This window comes from Scyliorhinus torazame, chromosome 1 (genome assembly GCF_047496885.1).
Source record: "Scyliorhinus torazame isolate Kashiwa2021f chromosome 1, sScyTor2.1, whole genome shotgun sequence".
In the NCBI taxonomy this organism is placed as follows: Eukaryota; Metazoa; Chordata; class Chondrichthyes; order Carcharhiniformes; family Scyliorhinidae; genus Scyliorhinus; species Scyliorhinus torazame.
Genome location: NC_092707.1, coordinates 120,146,529 through 120,172,402, shown reverse-complemented (window position 1 = coordinate 120,172,402; position 25,874 = coordinate 120,146,529). Strand labels below are relative to the sequence as shown.

General features: G+C 46.4%; 1 protein-coding gene across 5 annotated transcripts in view; it reads right to left on the bottom strand.

The window, feature by feature from the left end:
- The window catches only part of ahdc1 (AT hook, DNA binding motif, containing 1), a 296,855-nt gene that overhangs the window by 76,128 nt on the left and 194,853 nt on the right, over positions 1-25,874 (bottom strand). For 4 of the 5 annotated variants that reach the window (XR_011940848.1, XR_011940849.1, XR_011940850.1 and 1 more), the window contains exon 2: positions 17,086-17,185. The gene's annotated coding sequence lies outside the window, so the exon portion shown is untranslated. Of the gene's footprint in view, positions 1-16,149; positions 16,644-17,085; positions 17,186-25,874 lie in introns of those variants that run through there. The other variant, XR_011940852.1, reaches the window with a different exon arrangement.

The window sequence follows — 25,874 nt, the reverse complement described above, 5'->3', positions numbered from 1 at the left end:
AAGTCTCACCTGATGAAGGAGCTACTCTCTGAAAGCTCGTGATTCCAAATAAACCTGTTGGACTTTAACCTGGTGTTGTAAGACTTCTCACTGTGCTCACCCCAGTCCAACACCGGCATCTCCACATCACAGAGAATGTAAGCACAGACAGTAACCAAGGAAGAAAGTGGAACAGAAAATACTTTTTTCAGTTAAATTGATCCATATTGATGTCACCGGAAATAAATTCAACAAAAAAAACAGAAAAGTAACCTTAACATCCAACACCATCATCCTTCAATCTTAAAACAAGCTATCTCACAACTGCAAATTTCTCTTTCTGACTGCTGTGTTCTGGGTGAAAGATAGGCAATATGACCTGCCCACTAATCCCTTCATTATTTTATGGTTTCGAGCAAAACGGAAAATAAGGAACTGCTACCCCTACCCTGCAAACACCAGCTGTGGGATCACCTGGAAATAATTATTAATTTATGAAACAGGCAAATACAACATTAACTTCAATTTCTGGCATATTTGAAAAAAGTCTATCAATTTTTATTCCTGATCATTTATATACTGAATACACATTTTAGGTCTGGCAGGTTAAAGCCCAAAATTTCCAACCTCAATGGCTTTACGTACACCACTTAACGTCATCCTTCTATGAACATTTGTACTAATCTGGTTGTCACTTTAATGTAGTAATTTAATCTTCACATACAGACTTTGGTAATAATTTTTACTGTATATTGGCTACTTAAGAATATAACTGATCTGGACTGATCTGATCTCTTCACACATCTTCTCTACTGAGTGGTACTACACTCCCATATGCTTCACCCGATGCCTGTGTCGATGTATTTACATTGCGTATTTAATGTTTAGAATAGCCAATGTTGTTCCTTTGTTTAAGAAGGGTAGCAAGGATAATCCAGGGAACTACAGGCCGGCGAGCCTTACGTCAGTGGTAGGGAAATTACTGGAGAGAATTCTTCAAGACAGGATCGACTCCCAATTGGAAGCAAGGGATCATATTAGCGAGAGGCAGCATGGTTGTGTGAAGGGGAGGTCGTGTCTCACTAACTTGATAGAGATTTTCGAGGAGGTCACAAAGATGATTGATGCAGGTAGGGCAGTGGATGTTTTCTATATGGACTTCAGTAAGGCCTTTGACAAGGTCCCTCATGGCAGACTGGTCCAAAAGGTGAAGTCACATGGGAGCAGAGGTGAGTTGGCAAGATGGATAGAGGACTGGCTAGGTCATAGAAGGCAGGGTAGGAGCAATGGAAGGGTGCTTTTCTGATTGGAGGGCTGTGACTAGTGGTGTTTCACAGGGATCAGTGCTGGGACCTTTGCTGTTCGTAGTATATATAAATGATTTGGAGGGGATTTCTGGTGGCAGCCATGCGAGGGAAGGTCGCGAATTTGGAAGCTCCCATCGCGACTTACGGGCCCTTTTTAGGAGTTTCAGCGGATCCTCCTCCGTGAAATCCGGCGGATCAAGCAATGCTGGAAAGGTTCCCCGCATCGGTTTATGGAGGGGACCAGGAGTAGGGCGGCGAAGCAAGCGAGTGCCGAGAAGCGGGTGGAAAGGGCGCTTGAACACAAAATGGCGGCCGGCTCGGATCAGGCAGCATGGGCCCAGTGGTCGCAGGAACAGCAGGAGTTCCTCAGAAGCTGTTTTGCAGACCTAAAAACGGAAATGCTGGCCCCGATGAAGGCCTCAATGGAGAAGATACTTGAGACCCAGAAGATGCAGGAGAAGGCGATCAAGGAGATCGAGAAAAAGGTCTCGGATAACGAAGATGAGTTACTCGGTCTGGCCGTCAGGGTGGAGGCGCATGACTTCCGGGTGCGGCGATGACCAGCTGAGTCGCACGTTTCGGCAGCTCCCGGTGAAACGGACTTTTGGGCTCTTGATCGGAGCCCCAACGGCAATTTTGACGGCTAAAAACACTGTGCGGTAAACCAGAAGGGAATCCCCCCTGGATACGGATGAAAAAAGGAGGAGAAAGTGGCTGGATTGCAGTGGATCCTTTAGAACAGCGGCAAGGAAGGCAAGCAAAAACCAAGATGGCGTCGGAAGGTGGCAGTTTAATATGGGGCCCTGAACAACAAGAGTTCTTGAAATGCTGTGTGGAAGAGCTCAAAAAGGAAATGAAGAAAGAGCTGTTGGCCCCGATACTACAGGCGATCGAAGGGCTAAAGGAGGAACAAAAGACCCAGGAGCGGGAGCTTCGGGTCGTGAAGGCAAAGGCAGCCGAGAATGAGGACGACATACAGGGCCTGGTGGTGAAGACGGAGATGCATGAGGCACATCAGAAACAATGTGCGGAAAGGTTGGAGGCACTGGAGAACAACGCAAGGAGGAACAACTTGAGGATTCTTGGTCTTCCTGAAGGTGCGGAGGGAGCGGACGTCGGGGCATATGTGAGCACGATGCTGCACTCGTTAATGGGAGCGGAGGCCCCGGTGGGTCCGTTGGAGGTGGAGGGAGCATACCGAGTGATGGCGCGAGGACCGAGAGCAGGAGAAATTCCCAGAGCCATAGTGGTGAGATTCCTCCGTTTTAAGGATAGAGAAATGGTCCTTAGATGGGCAAAGAAAACTCGGAGCAGTAAATGGGAGAACACGGTGATCCGCGTTTATCAAGACTGGAGTGCGGAGGTGGCGAGAAGGAGGACGAGCTTTAATCGGGCCAAGGCGGTGCTTCATAAAAAGATAACATTTGAAATGCTGCAACCGGCAAGACTGTGGGTCACATATCGAGGGAGGCACCACTACTTTGAGACGGCGGAAGAAGCGTGGACTTTTATTGTGGAAGAAAAACTGGAATGAGCGGGTTATTAAAAAGAACGTTTGAACAAAGTGGTGGGGCGAATGTGGGGGGCGAAGAGGGGGGTTAAAAAGGGGGGAAAGAGGAGTTTTATGTACTAATCCTGCGATGTGGTAACTTTTCTCTCTTCCACAGGTGGTGATGGGGGGAGGAGGGGAGGTGGACGAGATGGGGCGTTGGCCATTGGGGGCGGGGCCAAGGGAGAAGCGCGGGCTTGGTTCCCGCGCTATGATAATCATGGCGGGAATAGAGAAGCAGGAAGGAGGGGGCGTCGCACGGTGCAAGCCGAGGTCACGGGGGGAAGCCGAGGTCGGCCAGAGTTTGCTGACTTCTGGGAGCAACATGGGGGGAGTAATTACGCTAGCGGGGGATCTAGCGGGGGGGGTGGGAGGGGGGAATTACTGGGTTGCTGCTGCTGGGGAGAGGGGGGGGAGCTGGTATGGGAGGGGATGGGCGGGGGGGGCACCGGCTGGGGGAGATACAGCTGCGTGGGAACCGGGTGAGGAGCTGGAAAAAGGGGATGGCTATTCGACAAGGGGGGGGGGGGGGTAGGAAGCCCCCCAACCCGGCTGATCACGTGGAACGTGAGAGGGCTGAACGGGCCGATAAAGAGGGCACGGGTACTCGCACACCTTAAGAAACTTAAGGCAGATGTGGTAATGTTACAGGAAACGCACCTGAAACTGATAGACCAGGTTAGGCTACGCAAAGGATGGGTGGGGTAGGTGTTCCATTCGGGGCTAGATGCGAAAAACAGGGGGGTGGCTATATTAGTGGGGAAGCGGGTAATGTTCGAGGCAAAGACTATAGTGGCAGATAACGGGGGCAGATACGTGATGGTGAGTGGCAAACTACAGGGGGAGACGGTGGTTTTGGTAAACGTATATGCCCCGAACTGGGATGATGCCAATTTTATGAGGCGGATGCTAGGACGCATTCCGGACCTAGAGATGGGAAAGCTGATAATGGGGGGAGATTTTAATACGGTGTTGGAACCAGGGCTGGATAGGTCGAAGTCCAGGACTGGAAGGAGGCCGGCAGCAGCCAAGGTGCTTAAAGATTTTATGAAGCAGATGGGAGGTGTAGACCCGTGGAGATTTAGCAGACCTAGGAGTAAGGAGTTCTCGTTTTTCTCCTATGTCCATAAAGTCTACTCGCGAATAGACTTTTTTGTGCTGGGAAGGGCGTTGATCCTGAAGGTGAGGGGAACGGAGTATACGGCTATAGCCATTTCGGATCACGCTCCACACTGGGTAGACTTGGAGATCGGGGAGGAAACAGGAGGGCGCCCACCCTGGAGAATGGACATGGGACTAATGGCAGATGAGGGGGTGTGTCTAAGGGTGAGGGGGTGCATTGAAAAGTACTTGGAACTCAATGATAATGGCGAGGTCCAGGTGGGAGTGGTCTGGGAGGCACTGAAGGCGGTGGTTAGAGGGGAGCTGATATCAATAAGGGCACATAAAGGGAAGCAGGAGAGTAAGGAACGGGAGCAGTTGCTGCAAGAACTTTTGAGGGTGGACAGACAATATGCGGAAGCACCGGAGGAGGGACTGTACAGGGAAAGGCAAAGGCTACATGTAGAATTTGACTTGCTGACTACGGGCACTGCAGAGGCACAATGGAGGAAAGCACAGGGTGTACAGTACGAATATGGGGAGAAGGCGAGCAGGTTGCTGGCACACCAATTGAGGAAAAGGGGAGCAGCGAGGGAAATAGGGGGAGTGAGGGATGAGGAAGGAGAGATGGAGCGGGGAGCGGAGAGAGTGAATGGAGTGTTCAAGACATTTTATAAAAAATTATATGAAGCTCATCCCCCGGATGGGAGGGAGAGAATGATGGGCTTTTTGGATCGGCTGGAATTTCCCAAGGTGGAAGAGCAGGAAAGGGTGGGACTGGGAGCACAGATCGAGGTAGAAGAAGTGGTGAAAGGAATTAGGAGCATGCAGGCGGGAAAGGCCCCGGGACCGGATGGATTCCCAGTCGAATTCTATAGAAAATATGTGGACTTGCTCGCCCCGGTATTGACGAGGACCTTTAATGAGGCAAAGGAAAGGGGACAACTGCCCCCGACTATGTCTGAAGCAACGATATCGCTTCTCTTAAAGAAGGAAAAGGACCCGCTACAATGCGGGTCCTATAGACCTATTTCCCTCCGAAATGTAGATGCCAAGATTCTGGCCAAGGTAATGGCAATGAGAATAGAGGAATGTGTCCCGGGGGTGGTCCACGAGGACCAAACTGGGTTTGTGAAGGGGAGACAGCTGAACACGAATATACGGAGGCTGTTAGGGGTAATGATGATGCCCCCACCAGAGGGGGAAACGGAGATAGTAGTGGCGACGGATGCCGAGAAAGCATTTGATAGAGTGGAGTGGGATTATTTGTGGGAGGTGTTGAGGAGATTTGGTTTTGGAGAGGGGTATGTTAGATGGGTGCAGCTGTTGTACAGGGCCCCGATGGCGAGCGTGGTCACGAATGGACGGGGATCTGCATATTTTCGGCTCCATAGAGGGACAAGGCAGGGATGCCTTCTGTCCCCATTATTGTTTGCACTGGCGATTGAGCCCCTGGCGATAGCGTTGAGGGGTTCCAAGAAGTGGAGGGGAGTACTTAGAGGAGGAGAAGAACACCGGGTATCTTTGTATGCGGACGATTTGTTACTGTATGTGGCAGACCCGGCGGAGGGGATGCCAGAAATAATGCGGATACTTGGGGAGTTTGGGGATTTTTCAGGGTATAAATTGAACATGGGGAAAAGTGAGTTGTTTGTGGTGTATCCAGGGGAGCAGAGTAGAGAAATAGAGGACCTACCGTTGAGGAAGGTAACAAGGGACTTTCGTTACCTGGGGATCCAGATAGCCAAGAATTGCGGCACATTGCATAGGTTAAATTTAACGCGGTTGGTGGAACAAATGGAGGAGGATTTCAAGAGATGGGATATGGTATCCCTGTCACTGGCAGGGAGGGTGCAGGCGGTTAAGATGGTGGTCCTCCCGAGATTCCTCTTTGTGTTTCAGTGCCTCCCGGTGGTGATCACGAAGGCTTTTTTAAAAAGGATTGAAAAGAGCATCATGGGTTTTGTGTGGGCCGGGAAGACCCCGAGAGTGAGGAAGGGATTCTTACAGCGTAGCAGGGATAGGGGGGGGCTGGCACTACCGAGCCTAAGTGAGTATTATTGGGCCGCTAATATTTCAATGGTGAGTAAGTGGATGGGAGAGGAGGAGGGAGCGGCGTGGAAGAGATTAGAGAGGGCGTCCTGTAGGGGGACTAGCCTACAGGCTATGGTGACAGCCCCATTGCCGTTCTCACCGAGGAACTACACCACAAGCCCGGTGGTGGTGGCTACACTGAAGATTTGGGGACAGTGGAGACGGCATAGGGGAAAGACTGGAGCCTTGGGGGGGTCCCCGATAAGAAACAACCATAGGTTTGCCCCGGGGGGAATGGATGGGGGCTATGGAATGTGGCAAAGAGCAGGAATAACGCAACTGAAAGATTTGTTTGTGGATGGGAAGTTCGCGAGTCTGGGAGCTCTGACCGAGAAATATGGGTTGCCCCAAGGGAATGCATTCAGGTATATGCAACTGAGGGCTTTTGCGAGGCAACAGGTGAGGGAATTCCCGCAGCTCCCGGCACAAGAGGTGCAGGACAGAGTGATCTCAAAGACATGGGTGGGGGATGGTAAGGTGTCAGATATATATAGGGAAATGAGGGACGAAGGGGAGACTATGGTAGATGAACTAAAAGGGAAATGGGAAGAAGAGCTGGGGGAGGAGATCGAGGAGGGGCTGTGGGCAGATGCCCTAAGCAGGGTAAACTCGTCGTCCTAGTGTGCCAGGCTAAGCCTGATTCAGTTTAAGGTATTACACAGGGCGCATATGACTGGAGCACGGCTCAGTAAATTTTTCGGGGTGGAGGATAGGTGTGCGAGGTGCTCGAGAAGCCCAGCGAATCATACCCATATGTTTTGGTCATGCCAGGGACTCTCAGGGTTGTTAATATATACTGTATAATATGTATAGGTCGTTGCTACAGATAATTATATATTGGACTGTTAAATTATATTTTTGGAGAGTGTTATTTGTGATAAGGCAGTTGCCAATTAGGGTTAGTTTTCATTTTTGTTATTTATTATTTGTTCATTTTCTGTTTATAAAATAGGTCATTGTTATTTGTGTTGTTATAATATTGTTTAAAGGATGCACAATGTACTGTGTTGGTTGATCAAAAATTTTCAATAAAATATTTTATTAAAAAAAAAAGGGTGGAGGCGCATTATGCCTTGCATAAGAGATGGCAGGAGAGATTGGAAGACCCTGAAAACAGGTCCAGGAGACAAAACCTGCGAATTCTGGGCCTCCCTGAGGGTGCCGAGGGGTCGGATGCGAATGCATTTGTGACCACGTTGCTGGGGACTCTGATGGTGACGGGGGCATTTCCTCGGCCTCTGGAACTGGACAGGGCGCAGAGAGTCCTTGCAAGGAAGCCCAAGACTAACGAACTGCCAAGAGCGATGGTGGTACGATTTCACTGCTTCTCAGACAAGGAACGTGTCTTGCGATGGGCGAAAAAGGAGCGGAGAACAGGTGGGAGAACAGCGTAATTCGCATATACCAGGACCTGGGAGCAGAACTGGCCAAGAGGTGCACTGGATGCAACCGCACTAAGACGGCCCTCCACAACAAAGGGGTGATGTTCGGGCTGCTGCATCCGGCGAGGCTTTGGGTCATGTATCAAGATCGGCACCACTACTTTGATAGGCCGGACGAGGCGTGGACATTTATCAAGCAGGAAAAGTTGGACTCGAGCTAAAGAACAGCCATACTTTGATGAAACGCTCTGGTGGGAATGTGTAACATGATGCTGTCCTAACATAAGATTGGGAGTAATGTTAATTGTTTGAGGGGGCTGGGGAGGTGGCTGGAGGGAGCTATGTTATGTTGTTTCTCTTTTTTGTTCCCTGTTTCTCTGGCCATGCTCTCAGCTTTTGCGGAGTTCAGCCATAGAGGGCTGCTCTTCAGGCATCTGGAGCCGTTTCTTTTGTGGGGCCGGGTTAGCGCCTGGGATTTGTTTCTTGTTTCACTGGGGGGGGGGGGGGGGGGATATTCTTTGGGGGCTGTAAAGGCAGTTAAATTGGGCTTTCCATAGGAAGAGAGGGGCCCGAATAACGAGGCAACAGGATGATCGGAGACAGAGGCGGGAGTGTCCGGGGTCAGCTGACTCACGGAAGCATAATGGGGGGAGAGTAGTGTTAAGCTGGTGCTTGACTTGGGGGATTGGGATCGTGGGGTTGCTGGAGGGGGAGATGCTGCTTTGCTGACAGAAGAGGAGCCAACTTTGGGGAACAGATGGAGAGCCGGGGGGGGGGGGTTAGACCTCAGTGGGAGGGCTCGAGTAAGCGGGGGACGCGGGCTCGTGGCTGGCTGAAAAAGGGGGATGGCTAGTCGGCAGGGGGGGGGTTTAACCCCCCCCCCCGTCCAGGCTGATCACGTGGAATGTGAGGGGTCTGAATGGGCCGGTCAAGAGGGCTCGCGTGTTCTCGCATCTAAAGGGATTAAAGGCAGACGTAGCCATGCTACAGGAGACGCATCTAAAACTCGCAGATCAAACAAGATTGAGAAAGGGGTGGGTGGGCCATGTGTTCCATTCGGGGCTGGATTCAAAGACCAGAGGGGTAGCAATTCTGGTCAGTAAACGGGTGGCATTCGAGGCAGGGAGTTTTGTGGCTGATGAAGGGGGCAGATACATAATAGTGAGTGGGAAACTGCAGGGGACCGGGATGGTGCTAATGAACATCTACGCCCCGAACTGGGATGATGTGGAATTCATGAGACGCATGCTGGGTAAAATTCCGGACTTAGACACATAATTTAATCATGGTGTTGACTTAACACAGTAATTGACCCTGTTTTGGACTGGTTAAAGTCCAGGTCAGGAAAGCGACCAGTGGCGGATAAGGAACTGAGGGGTTTCATGGAACAGGTGGGGGCCGTAGACCCAGGGAGATTCGTTCGGCCGAGGGCGAAGGAGTTCTCTTTTTTCTCCCATGTCCACAAAGTTTATTCTCATATAGATTTTTTTGTTGTGAGCAGGGCGTTAATCCCAACGGTGGAGGGGACAGAATACTCGGCCATTGTAGTCTCTGACCATGCTCCGCACTGGTTGGATTTGCGACTTGGTGAACAGAGAGGGCAGCGCCCACTCTGGAGGCTAGATGTGGGACTGCTAGCGGATGACGAGATTTGTGGGCGGATAAATAAGAACATCCAAAACTACTTGGAAACAACGATACAGGAGAGGTAACAGCGACTACGGTTTGGGAGGCTCTGAAGGCAGTTATTAGAGGGGAGTTAATTTCTATCAGATCCCATAGGGAGAAGAAAGAAAGAGCGGAGAGAGAGAGGCTAGTTGAGGAGATACTCAGAGTAGACAGGAGTTACGTGGAGACCCCCGAGATGGGGTAACTGAAGAAGCGCAGGAGACTGCAGGCGGAGTTTGATCTGTTGACCATAGGGAAAGCGGTAGCACAGTTGAGGAAGGTAAAAGGGGCAGTCCACGAGTATGGGGAGAAAGCGAGTAGAACGCTGGCGCACCAACTTCGTAGGACAGAGGCGGCCAGGGCAATTGGGGGTGTTCGTGATAAGGAAGGTAACATGGTCTTGGACCCAGAGGAGGTGAACAAAGTATTTAAGGTGTTTTATGGTAAACTGTACGAGTCAAAACCCCCGGAGGGAGGGGAAGGGATGAAGCAATTCATGGACCAATTGAGGTTTCCAAAGGTGGAAGAGGATTTGGTGGAGGGACTGGGGGCCCCGATCGAGTTGGAGGAGGCCTAGGGAGTATGCAGTCGAGCAAGGCCTCGGAGCCAGACGGCTATCCTGTAGAATTCTACAAGAAATTTTCGGAACTGTTGAGTCCACTCCTGCTAAGGACCTTTAACGAGGCTAAAGAGAGAGGGACCCTCCCCCCAACAATGTCACAGGCCTCGATCTCACTCACTCTCGAACGGGAGAAACATCCCCTACAATGTGGGTCCTACAGACCGAAATCGCTCTTGAACGTAAATGCCAAATTGCTGGCCAAGATCTTGGCCGCTAGAATAGAGGACTGTGTCCCAGGGGTGATAGGGGAGGATCAGACAGGCTTTGTTAAGGGCAGGCAACTGAACTCCAATGTACGGAGGCTCCTAAACATTATTATGACGCCCTCAGAAGGAGGGGAAGCAGAAGTAGTGGCTGCGATGGATGCAGAGAAAGCCTTTGACCGGGTGGAATGGGAGTACCTGTGGGAAACGCTAATAAGGTTTGGATTCGGTGAGGGATTCATAGGGTGGGTCCAACTACTTTATCAGGCCCCCGTAGCAAGTGTATGCATGAACAGGGGGAGGTTGGAGTATTTTAGGCTTCACCGAGGGACGAGGAAGGGGTGCCCTTCTCCCCATTACTATTTGTCCTTGCAATAGAGCCGTTGGCTGCGGGCTTCAAAGAACTGGCAGGGGTTGGTTCGGGGGGGAAGAGAGAGAGAGAGAGAGAGAGAAAGAGAGAGAGAGAGAGAGAGGAGCATCGGGTCTCGCTCTATGCGGAGGATCTGCTCCTGTATATTTCGGACCCACTAGAGGGGACGTGGGAGGTCATGCAGATTCTGAGGGACTTCGATAATTTTTCGGGGTACAAATTAAACGAGAAGAAAAGCAAGATGTTCGTGATCCAAGCTAAAGGGCAGGAGAAGAGACTGAGAGAGCTTCCGCTTAGGATGGTAGAGAAGAGCTTTCGGTACCTAGGCACACAAGTGGCTCGAAACTGGGATGCCCTCCACAAGCTTAACTTATCCCGGCTGGTAGAGCAGATGGAGTGGGACTTTAAAAGGTGGGACATGCTCCCGCTTTCTCTAGCGGGGAGGGTGCAGACCGTTAAGATGGCGGTCCTCCCCAGATTTTTGTTCGTCTTCCAGTGCCTTCCCATCTTCATCCCGAAGTCCTTCTTTAAGCGGGTGAACAAGATCATTTCGGGATTTGTATGGACTACTACTGGGCGGCTAATGTAGCCATGATTAGGAAATGAGTATTGGGGGAGGGGTCGACGTGGGAGCGGTTAGAGGCGGCCTCATGCAAAGGCACCAGCTTAGGGGCACTCGTAACAGCACCTCTGCCATTCTCGTCGGCGCGCTACTCCTCACGTCCGGTGGTGGCGGCGGCACTAAGGATCTGGGGTCAGTGGAGAAGACACAGGGAGGTGGAGGGAGCCTCAGTTTGGACCCCGATACGCAACAATCACAGATTTGTCCCAGGCAAGATAGACGGAGGGTTTCAAAGCTGGCATAGGGCAGGTATTAAAAGGATGGGGGACCTGTTCATAGACGGGAATTTTCCCAGTTTGAAAGCGCTGGAGGAAAAATTTAATCTGCCCCCTGGAAATGCCTTCAGATACCTTCAGGTACGCTCCTTTCTAAAAAAACAGGTGGTGACATTTCCGTTGCTAACCCCGCGTAGGATACAGGATAGGGTGGTCTCCGGCACCTGGGTAGGGGAGGGGAAGGTGTCGGACATCTACCAAGAACTACAGGAGGCGGCGGAAGCCCCAGTGGTGGAACTTAAGGGCAAGTGGGAGGAGGAGCTAGGCGGGGAGCTGGATGCGGGCCTGTGGACGGATGTCCTAAACAAGGTTAATTCCTCTTCATCATGTGCCAGGCTTAGCTTAATCCATTTAAGGTGGTCCACCAGGCACACTTGACGGCAGCGAGAATGAGCAAGTTCTTTGGGGTTGAGGATAGATGTGCGAGAAGCCGAGCGAACCATGTCCATATGTTCTGGGCATTGTCCGGCTCTCAAAGGATTCTGGCAGGGATTCGCTAAGGCAATGTCCAAGATCCTAAACACGCGGGTGGTGCTGAGTCCAGAGATAGCGATCTTTGGTGTGTAAGACGATCCAAGAGTTCAGGAAGCGAAAGAGGCCGAGGTTTTGGCCTTTGCCTCCCTGGTAGCTCGGAGACGGATCCTTTTAATGTGGAGGGACTCGAAATCCGAGTGTGGAGACCTGGATTGGTGACATGGCTGGGTTTCTCAGTCTTGAGAAAATAAAGTTTGCCTTGAGAGGGTCCATGAAGGGGTTCTCTCGGAGGTGGCGGCTGTTCCTCGACTTTCTAGGAGAGCATTAAAATGTCAGCAGCAGCAATCGGGGGGGGGGGGGGGGGGGGTGTAAAACAAATTGTTTTGATAAAAATCTGAATAAAAATAATTTTTTTTAAAAATGATTTGGAGGAAAATGTAACTGGTCTGATTAGTAAGTTTGCGAACAACACAAAGGTTTGGAATTGCGGATAGCGATGAGGACTGTCAGAGGATACAGCAGGATTTAGATCGTTTGGAGACTTGGGCGGAGTTTAATTCGGACAAATGTGAGGTGATGCATTTTGGAAGGTCTAATGCAGGTAGGGAACATACAGTGAATGGTAGAACCTCAAGAGTATTGACAGTCAGAGAGATCTTGGTGTACAGGTCCTCAGGTCACTGAAAGGGGCAACACAGGTGGAGAAGGTAGTCAAGAAGGCATACGGCATGCTTGCCTTCACTGGCCGAGGCATTGAGTATAAAAATTGGCAAGTCATTTTGCAGCTGTATAGAACCTTAGTTAGGCAACACTTGGAGCATAGTGTTCAATTCTGGTCACCACACTACCAGAAGGATGTGGATGCTTTCGAGAGGGTGCAGAAGAGATTTATCAGGATGTTATCATAGAATTATCATAGAATTTACAGTGCAGAAGGAGGCCATTCGGCCCATCGAGTCAGCACCGGCTCTTGGAAAGAGCACCCTACCGAAGGTCAACATCTCCACCCTATCCCCATAATCCAGTAACCCCACCCAACACTAAGGGCAATTTTGGACACTAAGGGCAATTTTGGACACTAAGGGCAATTTATCATTGCCAATACACCTAACTTGCACATCTTTGGACTGTGGGAGGAAACCGGAGCACCCGGAGGAAACCCACGCAGACACGGGGAGGATGTGCAGACTCCGCACAGACAGTGACCCAAGCCAGAATCGAACCTGGGACGCTGGAGCTGTGAAGCAATTGTGCTATCCACAATGCGACCGTGCTGCCCCTGTTGCCTGGTATGGAGGGCATTAGCTATGAGGAGAGGTTGAATAAACTCGGTTGTTCTCACTGGAACGAAGGAGGTTGAGGGGCGACCGAATAGAGGTCTACAAAATTATGAGGGGCATAGACAGAGTGGATAGTCAGAGACTTTTTCCCAGGGTAGAGGCGTCAATTACTAGGGGGCATAGGTTTAAGGTGCGAGGGACAAGGTTTAGAGGAGGTGTACGAGCAAGTTTTTTTTACACAGAGGGTAGTAGGTGCCTGGAATTAACTGCCGGAGGAGGTTGTGGAAGCAGGGACGATAGTGACATTTAAGAGACATCTTGACAAATACATGAATAGGATGAGAATAGAGGGATACGAACCCCGGAAGTGTAGAAGATTTTAGTTTAGATGGGCAGCATGGTCGGCGCAGGCTTGGTGGGCCGAAGGGCCTGTTCCTGTGCTGTACTTTTCTTTGTTCTTTGTTTGTTGAATTTAATCTCAGTGAGTTAAGATTGTAAAATGGTGGTGCTGTATGTACTTCATGGTTGCTGAGTATTCTATGGGACATTAATAACATTGCATTCTCTTTAAAATTGAGCCCATTGGAACATCCCCCATTCACCGATCTTCCTTGACCTAAATTGACTCCCAATCAAGCAAACGCTTGATTTTAAAATTCAAAAAAATTTCAAATCCCTCTGTATCTCTTATATTTTCACCAGCCCCCTACCTTTCCAAGATATCTGCACTCATCTAAGTCTAGCCTCTTTGGCACCATGATTTTAATTGCTCTATCACTAGTGGTCGTGCCTTCAGCTGCAGAGATCCTCAACTCTGGAATTTGCTCATTTAAACTGCGTTCTCACCTCTCTTTCTTCTTTTAAGATGCTCCTTAAAACCAATGTCTTTGACCAAGGCTTTGATCATCTGTCCTAATATCTCTTAGGTGGTTTGGTTTGTAATTCTGCTCTATAATAGTCCTGTGAAGCACCATGGAATATTTTGCTGCATCAAAATCGCTATGAATAAATATAAATTGTTGTAGAATTGTGGACTTTCATTATTTAATCTGATAGACATCTTGTAGATTCAGGTAAGTTCTATAAGTAGATTCAGGTTAGTTCTATAAGTATTATAAATAGTTTTTCCTATAATCAACTGTGCATGGCAGGCAAAGCAGAATTGGTTATTTTTCTTTTCTGACAGTTTTTAAAGATGTTAACCAAAAGTATGTAGTCAACGCTGGATTGAACTGAGATGCAAGAGGTCAAAAAGGGCTTTGAGTGAGGCCAAGTCTTGTAAGGAGCCACATCACGCTTGGAAATGTGATCTGCAGAAATATAGTGAGTAACAACAACTCAATAATTATATCACAGCCACGTGGGCTTGCTACAGTGGAAAGATGAAATAGTAATGCTGACGGATGTGTCATTTAACAGGCATTAATACACCCTCAAAAGAGTGCAGACGAGATGCAAATAGATAACAGCAATGTTTGAATATATTAAATTCTCAGTAGAGCTGTTTCAACCAATACGTTTAAATATTTCTTCAAACTTCATAGGATAAACAGTGCATCAATAGGTATTGAAATGACAGTTGCCATGGATATTTGGACCTTTCCAGACTGCAACTCTGGGACAAAGCATTGCGATCTTATTTACTTAACAGTTGGATAATTTCAGTCCCAAACATAAACAAGCTCAATTAAGAAATTCAAGGTCAAATGAAACCTAAAGATGATTGAAGTAGCCAAAATATTTTTTTGCTTTTAAGCATCACCAATTGGGTGAATTCTGCCAGTTATGTGTAGCTTTGAGGGCTATGATCATAATCCTCTTAAAATATCACCCCTTTTAAAAATTAATTCACGGATGTGGGTGCTGCTGGCAAAGCTGGCATTCATTGCCCATCCCAATGCAACTGAGTAGTTGGCCAGGCCATATCAGAGGGCATTTAAGAGTCAACCATAATGCAGTGAGTTTGGAGTGACATTTCGGACAGACAAGGTAAAGCGGGCAGATTTCCTTCCCTAAAGGGATTAGTATTCTCGAGGGATTTTACTCAAATCTGGCAGTTCTGTGGTCACTGTTACTAATACCAGTTTTTTATTTCCGATTTAATCAATTAACTGAATTCAAAGTTCCCAGTTGCCATGGTTAGATTTGAAGTCATGCCTTTGGATCATCAGTCCAGGCCTTTGGATTAATAGTCAAGTCATATAACCACAAAGCTACCATATCCATAAGTTCCACCCCTCTACCCCAAAGAACAGTGGAACCATAAGAAAGTCCCCCGAGACACCAGAGTTACAGAACAGGGAAACTGAAGGAGGCTAAGTGGAGGGGAGAGCAGATGAGAAGAGGGTTAAGCTTAGGCTGTTTTATCTGAACATTGCTAGAGCATTAAGCAATGCTTCTGGCATCTCTGTACGATAACTGATTATGGAGAGGTATCTTCCTTTCCAGTACCGGAGGCTCCATGCTAGTATCTCGCACTGCCAAAGCTTTATCCCATTAATATAAAAAAACACAAAAATGTTAACCTTAGTGTTGACTGAATACAAATGTTTGGTGATTTTCTTTTTTTTAAAGGATTACTTTAACATGGAAAACAACATGTTGTGTACCTGCACCAAAATCACATGCTTCTTTGGCAAATATAATTTTCTGTAAATTCCTGGCATGGCTTTCCATGTGCAATTAGATTGAAACATTTCTCAGAATTGATGAATGCCTCCACTTCTTAAAGGAACAAAGTCTAAGCTTTTGAGCAACCCTGCACCAAACACCAAAAAGAGAGCCCCTACAAATCAACCCAACCTTACTGTAATGCACACACAAAGCAAGAGATTATTTTCATTGAATATTACAGGCAAACATATATCCTGGGCTTTCACCTTGTGATAACTATATCATCCAGAAACATTTGAGCCGCAGTATGACATAGAAACAAACTGTACATTTTGAAAACTGTAAAGGAAATTCACCATTCAAAGGGTTAATGGCTATACTTTCATAAACAGATTAGTCAACATTTTCAAGTGTCTTGTGAAGGAAAGGATTTCAACTTCTAGCACAGTGCTTTATACACAATCAAACCTTAACAGAGGCAAATATTTATTTTTTAAAAACAGCATTTAGTTTTTAAATAATATCCGAGGTGGATGAATTTATACACACACATGCAGGATATATCATATATAAAAATCTACTACATAAAGCAAACCCAAGTATTACTAACCTTTTCTCAGTTGATTACATGTAAAAGCTCCAGGGAAAATAAAGAGAGAAAAAAACAGCGGCATTTTATAGCCCGGAGATAGAATTTTGCACTCTATAGTCGCAGTTACTTTAGTTTTTTCCTGTTTTATCCATTTATTAGAGGTTTTATGTAATTTTTCTTTGTCCTCTGATGTACTGTAGGTGGTTCTTGTTATGTAAGTCTTGTCACTACACATTGCAGACATTTTCACAAAATGCAGACCCTACTGTCGAGCTTGCTTCAGTTGTTATTACCTTCTCCTGATCCATTTGTTATGCAAGTTAAAAATCCCTGCTCTGCAACATTTTGTGCCATGGAACGTCTTCTCTATCATCAGTGTAATGCTGGCACACAGTAGATCACAAATGCTTTCCATCCTCCACAGCAGCTGAATGACACTTTCTTGACTATTATTTCTTTAAGAATGACATGCCACTGAGCAGAGAAGACTGGTTGATTTTTTTTGCAGGGAGCAATTTTTACTGAGCGTGAAGATTAATTGGCAAATGTGTTTGTGAAAATTTCCACAGTGCCCACCTTCCTGGATGAAGAGGGTTATAGAGACACCCTCGAGGGAAAAACAAATGGAAATTGAGAAAAAATGCACACACAGACACACACACGCACAGCTTGGTTTGAAAAAAAAAAACTTGGGAAGAAAAGCATTAATTTGAAGCACATCAGTGTGACATCTGAGATCAATTTCCTGCATTGCCTCACTCACCAAATGTAGACGAAAATCTATTATTTATCTACAGATTTTTTTTCTGGGTTTTTTCCCCTCTCACGTTTTGCCTCACACTATTTGACTAATTTTTAAATGACAAGATCCTCTTTCGAAATGCATCATGAGAATGCAATAATAATGAACTAGGCCCATTAACAAAGATATTGCAAAAATAAAGGTTCCATTACCTTCAACCCCAGTACCATTTGTTCTCAAAACTGGCACAAAAAGATGCTCATTAAGCTTGAAGCCATCTGGCTCTAAGTGCTGTATTGCCGAAGGAGAATTCTGTAAAAAAAAAAGTATAAATGATACAGATGGGAATGGCCAGTTTTCGGTTAGTGTAGGTCATTGTTAAAGTCTTTTCTGTACAATAGAAAAACTGAAAACATTGAATCGTTCGCATAAAAGACCAGTCCTTTACAAATGTAAATTCTGTGTGCAGTGTAAACAAATGAAATCGCACTGCAGTCCCACTTTTCAGCTGGAATATAACATTTATAGGTTCCTTCACTTAAACTGGGGGTGGGGGCATTGGGGGAGAGAGACAGCATGAGAGTGAGAGAGAGAGAAACGCACACACGCACACAAACATATTGTGTGTGTATATATATATATATATATATATATATATATACACATATATAGATGGAGACACGTTTGTTATTCTTGTTGTGTGATCTATAGCCAGACACCAGAAAAGACTATACAATTAAGTTTGCCTCATCTTTCTCTCCTCCCCCCATAGTCTCCCAGGGGTACAGCATGCTTTTAATTTAAGACTCTGAACACTGCCAGCATTTTAAACACCACAATTTTCCTGTTATTGTCCTCAGACATAGGCACTAAAATGCAGACACAGTTAAAATAGACCACACAAATACAGTGCCCGTCCGTCAGTCTATACCACATTCCACCGGCATCTAAACATTCCTCCATTTTACTCTGGAAAGCTGGGATGGGGGAGAAGGGAGATGCTGATCGTGCTTTTTAGGATCAAATACCTTCTAAATAATAAATCAGCTACAATCTGTCGTAAAATATTTATTAATAACAAAGAACTGACTGATCGATTTATTTAAAAATTAGACACTTTGATTTACTTGATATTTGCAGTGATGTAGTGCTCCACTATTTTCAGAGAGCAATAAGACTACAGTTTCTGACAAAAATCATTGGGTTGGAGGGGGTTACACAATTTGTTCCCTTACCCAAGTATTGGAACAGCATCAAGACTTAAAATGAGTACAACAAAAATGGATGTCGATAAGATAGTCGCACTTAACTATTTGTTTTTCAATGGCTCACTTAAAGTACTACAAGCTCCAAGCTCTTAAAGGAACCTGCTCATCTTACAACGTGTGGACACAGACACAATACCCCACTGGTCTACTCAAACTAGCAAAGATACCAACTGTTTTGAAAACCTGTTGTAATCTTCAGAATGTTTAGGAATAGTTTCAATATTATGGGGCTGGATTCTTCACTGGTGGGATTCTCCGTTGCACCGGTAGCGCACTCACACCCGGAGATTTCCCGAAGGAGTGCGGCTGCCCACAATGGAAAACCCCATTGGCCAGCTGGCAGGACGGAGAATCCTGCTGCTGGCGGGGGGTGCTGCTTGGTGGAGAATCCTGCCCATGGTTCGTATCACATCTTTGAAACACTTCCTAAACCTCATAATGACAATTACAGCAAACTTCATCACCACCACACTGAAAGACCCAAAAATGCTCCATGAAATTTCTGTCATGCAATTTTCTTTCTCTCTGAGGCAATCTGTTAATGTATATTAAGTCAAACACAACTGAAAATTATTAGTTGGCACTGGCTCTGTTGGCAGCACTCACCTGATTCAGAGGGTTGTGGATTCATGCCCCATTGACTTGAGTCTTGAGCATAAAATTCTGCAGACACGGCCAGTTTAGTACTGAGTGCTGCATTGTCAGAGGTGCCATATTTTGGACAGGATGTTAAAACTGAGGACCCATGTTCCCTCTTACACGCTATAAAAGATCCCATGGCACTATTTTGAAGAGCAGGGGAGTTCTCCATAGATTTCTGGCCAATATTTATCCTTCACTAGCATTAATAACAGATGGTTATCAATTGCTTTTGTTGGGAGCTTGCTGTGCATTTCCTACATTACAACAGTGCTTGATTTAAAAAAGTGCTTGATTAGCTGAAACTCATGCAGGTTGTGAAAGGAGCTGTATAAATGCAAATCTCTTTTTCCTTCCATGCAACTGTGATTAATTCCCATTATTTAACAGGCAATTCAATACAGAAACCTATATCTATCAGTGTGCAAGTGACATATCTTCATTAATATACTATTGGTCACATGATGCTGTACTTCCATTGTCATTGGCTCAATAATTTTGCCAAACATAAAACAAAGTGAGTTGATCAAGGGACCAAATAGCATACCTCAGCAAAAACAAACAAAAATCACAGAAAAATATGTCCTAAGTAAAATAGCAAATATTTGAGAAGGAATTAAAGACCATAATTCAATCACTGAGGGACTAAAACTTTAGAGCTTTGTATGATCTTTAGCTGAAGGAAATGCCTTTTATATACTTTCAGGTTTCTATTAATATATATCATTTTTCCACTTTGGTGTATTACTTTTGCATGATCAATTCAATAATAGTTCAACAGAAACAGGATCAAAATAATCACAAGGCTTTTTAACTGTGGAAGGCAAACTCAAAGACAATTTTTAAAAAAATATATATATTTATTCAAGTTTTTCAACAAATTTTCAACAAAGCCCCCCCACCCCAAACAAAAAGAAAGCAACAAGAACACAATAAGTAGGAATTATACATTGGATTTCCCCCATATACAGTAACCCCCCATATAACAGTAAAAAGCACAATTAGGGAAAAAAAACCCACCTTAACCCAAACGCCACCCCAAGAGAAACCCCCCTTCCCCCACCCCTAGGCTGCTGCTACTGCTGACCTCCTCCTAACGCTCCGCGAGATAGTCTAGGAACGGTTGCCACCACCTGAGGAACCCTTGCACAGACCCTCGCAAGGCAAACTTTATCCTCTCCAGCTTGATGAACGCTGCCATGTCATTGATCCAAGCTTCCACAGTAGGGGGCTTTGCATCCTTCCATAGTAGCAAAATCCTCCGCCGGGCTACCAGGGACGCAAAGGCCAGAATACCGGCCTCTTTTGGCTCCTGCACTCCCGGCTCGTCAGATTCCCCAAATAATGCTAATCCCCAGCTCGGCTTGACCCGGGCATTCACCACCTTGGACATAGTCCTCGCAAAACCCATCCAGTGCCGGGCACGACCTGAACATATGGACGTGATTTGCCGGGCTTCCCGAGCACCTCCCACATCTGTCCTCCACCCCAAAGAACCTACTCAACCTCGCCCCTGTCATATGCGCTCTGTGAGTAACTTTGAACTGTATTAGGCTGAGCCTGGCGCAAGAGGAGGAAGAATTAACCCTACTCAGGGCATCAGCCCACAGACCCTCATCTATCTCCTCCCCAAGCTCCTCCTCCCACTTGCGCTTTAACTCCTCCACTGAGGCCTCCTCCTCTTCCTGCAGCTCCTGATAAATTGCCGAAACCGTGCCTTCTCCAACCCATACACCCAAAATCACCCTGTCCTGAATCCCACGTGCCAGAAGCAGCGGGGATTCCCTCACCTGCCATCTCAAAGACAAATTTTTAAAGATTTATGGTACCACTTACACGGTCACAAACTTTCATGACAACCCTGTAATATAGAAGCCAGGGATGTTGACCACAGATACTGCACTGATACCACTGAGATGCTCCCAAACTTGGTGACTGCATGATTCACGCAACTCTTCTGCTTCTTGTTACAATAATTTAGAGACTGAGTGCATCAATTTGTGCTCCCGAATTAGAATTCACTGCCGACTCCTCACAGTCACATGTGTGAGCTCGAAGCAATAATGATTGGTGGCATCTCGTCCTCCAGCCTCCAAGGAATGGAAAAGACATGAAGTGCCAGTAATGCTAAGCTACGTACTATTGGACAGCTCAAATCCCCACTGCCTGGCTGAAAGCATGGTTGAGTTGATGTTATTGAATGTGACACAGAGAGCACACAGTGCACACAAAATCTTAGCTCTCTTATAGGAAGTAGGCAAACACACTACATGTTCATGAACAAATGAGTCCATCAATAGTTTAATATCTTTATGAGAGTATTTCGTGCCAGACACATCTGAGAATTCCTTTCAATGTTTTTTCTTCCTTGCACATGGTTTTTTGCCCTTTTCCTGAAGGAAAAGGAGACTTGGTGTTATCTTTTTTTGCCAGTAATACTTCTCGCAGCTCATGGCAGGGCAGCATGTTTTATAGTTTGATGGAAAACTTAAAAATGTAATCGTGAAGCCTCAAGGCTTTGTCAGTTCCACTTGAGTTTGAAGCTGAAAAATCCAACTTTCATGCTTCTCTCATTCCCTCCCTATTTTGACTCTCCACCTCCCCCCACATCCCCAAAAAATGAGCGACAGTTTTACCTCCCCGCTGACTAAATTGTTGACGGCTAAATCATGAGTCAGGGTTCGAAGGTTATTCATTGCACGCTTTCGAAGTCTCTACCTGAACAAAAAATGAAATGAAATGAAAATCGCTTATTGTCACGAGTTGGCTTCAATGACGTTACTGTGAAAAGCCGCTAGTCGCCACATTCCAGCGCCTGTTCGGGGAGGCTGGTACGGGAATCGAACCGTGTTGCTGGCCTGCCTTGGTCTGCTTTAAAAGCCAGCGATTTAGCCCAGTGTGCTAAACCAACCCGGTTTAGGAGCAGGGTCTCCCGGCTTCTATGGGCCATGCTGCGCTGCTGTGAGATGTTTTAAGGTGCGGAGTGGCTGTTGGATTGCGCCTTGCTGAAATCTTCACAAGCCAAATTCAAACTCTCAACTTTAGAATTTGTTTAATTTATTATTTATTGGATGAAAGAGCTAATGTAGGTGTTAATATGAAGCAGTCTGTAATGGTCATGGCAGAGGAACAGTGATGTGTTCTTTGTTGCAATGGCAATGGAAATCCCAACAAAAGGGAGAGAAGCCTTTGGCAATATGATTTTTGAATCATACATCGTAATCTAGAATCTTTGAAAAGCAAAAAGAGAATATCCCATGTACTTCCAACATTGCAGTACATCACAATGCAATAATCACATAAAATTAACATGCTAATCAACATGTATAGTACTTTTAACTGCAAGTGATCTTCAAAGCCATTTTAAGATCCAAATATAGCTTTATGCCAGAATGGTTTAAGCAGGTAATGTATACTTCAGCTGTACGCATACTGAAGGCATCACCTGTCATAACGCCAACGTTTTCATGATTACAGAAAGAATAACAGATACCTCAAAGCAATTTAAAGGCTGTAACCCAATTGAAACATTCAGATAATGTCAAACTAGGACAGTGAAGGTCTAGCAGTTTAGGAACCATATCTGAAGGGGCAAGATATGGTTACCGCCCTTAGATTTAAGAATATTCTATATACTATTTCAGATTTTAAAAAAAATAATCATCCAAATTTCTTAGTTTGCCTTTGATCCGAACAAATGTTTTGCATTAAATGTACAAATAATGATACCAATTAAAGAATTTGAAACCCAAAGTTTAGAGTTTATCCATTACATATCAAACAGAGAAATGTAAAAAATTTTAAACAAAAATTAGTTTAAAGAACCAAAAGCTGAAAATGTTGCAAACACACAGTGAAATGTCATCACCTTTACATAATGTACACAAGTTAACATTTTGGGTGCAACTGTGCCAGGGCTAATAAAAATATTCTAAATGGAATCAGAATTAAAAGATAGACAAGGAGTGCACACAGTAGAAAAACAGGAAGAACAAGTGTCAATCAGTTAAAATAAAAACAAGATCAAAATGTGTAAGATAACAAGAGAATGGATGAAGATAATAAAATAATTGGAAGATTTGAAGAGTGAAAGGAGAGAATTGTAGAATTCTGGGAGTGTGATGGGCCCAATTAAAGGGAGAGTTTGATCCCAGTCCTCCAATGTTGGGGGGCAGGGGGAATAGGAGGGCCCCAAGGATTCCAACTCCAAGCGGGGAGAGATCTGGCATGATCTATGATGTCAGGGAATGTTTGCTCCCTGACATGGGGCAGAGGATCTAATGATGGTAAGTTGGGGAGCCAAAGGGAAGTATTCCTGCTCCTCCTGGCCCACAAGTAGTGCTGTAAAGGGTGTCCTCGCCTCACTGCATCTGCTGGGTTTCCTTAAACTGAAGAAATCCGGTTTGCAAAGGTTAAACTGGCAAAGCAGGCTATGCTTCTAGACTCTAACTAGGAGTGACTTGACTGTCTGCTCTATGTCCTGCCTCAGGGCAAACTGTAAATTGGAGGTAGTTTCCCAACACCCTTCCAACCTTCACCAGATCCCACCCAATCAATCCATTAATATTTCACTCACCATCCCATCCATCCTTCCGCGCAATATGAATAGCTGAGGGGCAAGTCAGGGCAGCAAAATAAAAAAAACTGACAAGTGTTGGATTCAGCAGCTGGAAGAGAAGAAATAAAATCCAACATCAAGTGACACAGATTCCTCCATCAGGATGACGTTCAGTGGGTGGTTCTCAACTCACATGCCAACCGATCTTGCCCCTCCTATCAACACATCCATTTCAAATAGTCAGACTCTCCTATAAAGAAAATGGGGGCTATACGTGGTTAGTAAAATCAAGATGTGGAGATGCCGGCGTTGGACTGGGGTGAGCACAGTAAGAAGTCTTACAACACCAGGTTAAAGTCCAACAGGTTTGTTTCAATATCACTAGCTTTCGGAGCGCTGCTCCTTCCTCAGGTGAATGAAGAGGTCTGTTCCAGAAACACATATATAGACAAATTCAAAGATGCCAGACAATGCTTGATATGTGAGCATTAACAGGTGATTAAATCTTTACAGATCCAGAGATGGGGTAACCCCAGGTTAAAGAGGTGTGAATTGTGTCAAGCCAGGACAGTTGGTAGGATTTCGCAGGCCAGATGGTGGGGGATGAATGTAATGCAACATGAATCCCAGGTCCCGGTTGAGGCCGCACTCGTGTGTGCGGAACTTGGCTGTAAGTTTCTGCTCGGCGATTCTGCGTTGTCACGCGTCCTGAAGGCTGCCTTGGAGAACGCTTACCCAGAGATCAGAGGCTGAGTGCCCTTGACTGCTGAAGTGTTTCCCGACTGGAAGGGAACATTCCTGCCTGGTGATTGTCGCGCGATGTCCGTTCATTTGTTGTCGCAGCGTCTGCATGGTCTCGCCAATGTACCAACGCTTCGGGACCTTTCTCTTTCAGATTGCAGCCTCTGCATGGGCAGCCGAAGGCACTCTGTCATGTGCAGCAGACAAGGGTTCTAGCAGAGGGATTGGGAGGTGGACGACGGCGCATGTGCTGAGGAGTTCTCAATGCCATCGCCCTCCTCAGCAACCTCTACAGTCCTCGATTGGTCTTCAGATGGGTCGCTCTGCTGGTGGACAAGTCATCCATTCCAGAAACCACTGTGCCAACAATGCAACTGCCTTGTTAAGGATTCTTAGCCCCTCATGTATTCCATAGATCTCAGTGCTCATATTCTGAGCTGACTGATCCAGACTCCTAAGGGAGGTTTGCACCCTCTCCTGGCTGAGACACTGCTGTTACATCTACTCTCAGTGCTGCAGTGTGACTGCATGAGACTGGCCAATCTCTCATAGTTGTAGTTCATGCAGTTGAGCCCCTGGGATAATATGAAGCTCATGACTGTGATGACTCCTCCATTTGAACTCCTAGAGCTCCCACTGCCGCAGGGAACTCTGCCAGATGTCCACACATCTGCTCCTTATGGACAAATACTGTTCCCCAAAAGGTGACTTCTGAGGCTCCACATTCGTGCCAATGAGCATCATTGTGACTTTCCTCCCTCCAAGGGGGATTGTGCAGAGATATATCGGACACCTCCTCCTGCACTCTGGTTTGGTGAATTTCACTCTGTGCCACTAACATGTGTGCTACATCGCCCCAAAGTGTTTGTATCTGATTTGGAAGGATGTGGGCTAGTCAGATGTGACACTGCCTCCTCGGATATCTCTTTATCCTCTTGATGCCCGAGGAATGATCTGGCCTGAGGGGAATGAGGGTGCAGAGATGGGACTTGTGAAAGACACAAAAGGAATGAATTATATATAGCCCATCTTTTTGTGAATGCATTCTCAGATGCATGCCATTGTCTATGCATGTTCATGCTATCCACATGATGCAACCCCATCACTGTACTCCCACTCATTCCAACATCCATGTGCTCAGCGGAGTTACACCATTTCCACCATGTGCCAAAGTGACTTCAACACAGCCGCCTTTATTACCTAACAGTGATTTCACCATCACCAACAGTCAGCTGCTCAGGCACCATGACCATCAGATCAGCTGCATGAGCCAGGCTGACCCATCCTCAGTCTGGGCCATCTCCATGGCACTCCACCCTTTTGTGACTGAAACAGCAACATGGTTTTAGCTTGCAATATAGTGCATGGAGGGATATTGCTCTTCACTGCATCTTCGCATCACAGTGCGGCCTGTGCACACCTTGCGCCGACATGAGCTGCTGAACATACCTTTGCTTCAGCACAGAGAATTCTATGCACCCTGTGTGACGGTAGCTTGCAAATGTGACCCTTCCCTTATGTGGATGAGCCATGCTACTCATCTTGCTGGAATGTAACAAGTCATTGGACCTTTTCCTGCCCTGAAATCATAAATATTAATGGTCACTTGCTGTGCTCACCACTGCTACAATTTGAATCCAAGCCCTCTTGGTTGCTGCAGGGGCAACACAGTGGTCAGCAGGTTTGCTGACTAGTATCCGCTTCTGGGCCTGTTCCATCAAGACTTGATGGTCCTGGTCAGAAAATTGTGGGGCAGCTGGACTCGGCCATTCCCCTGCATGATATTCTATGAATA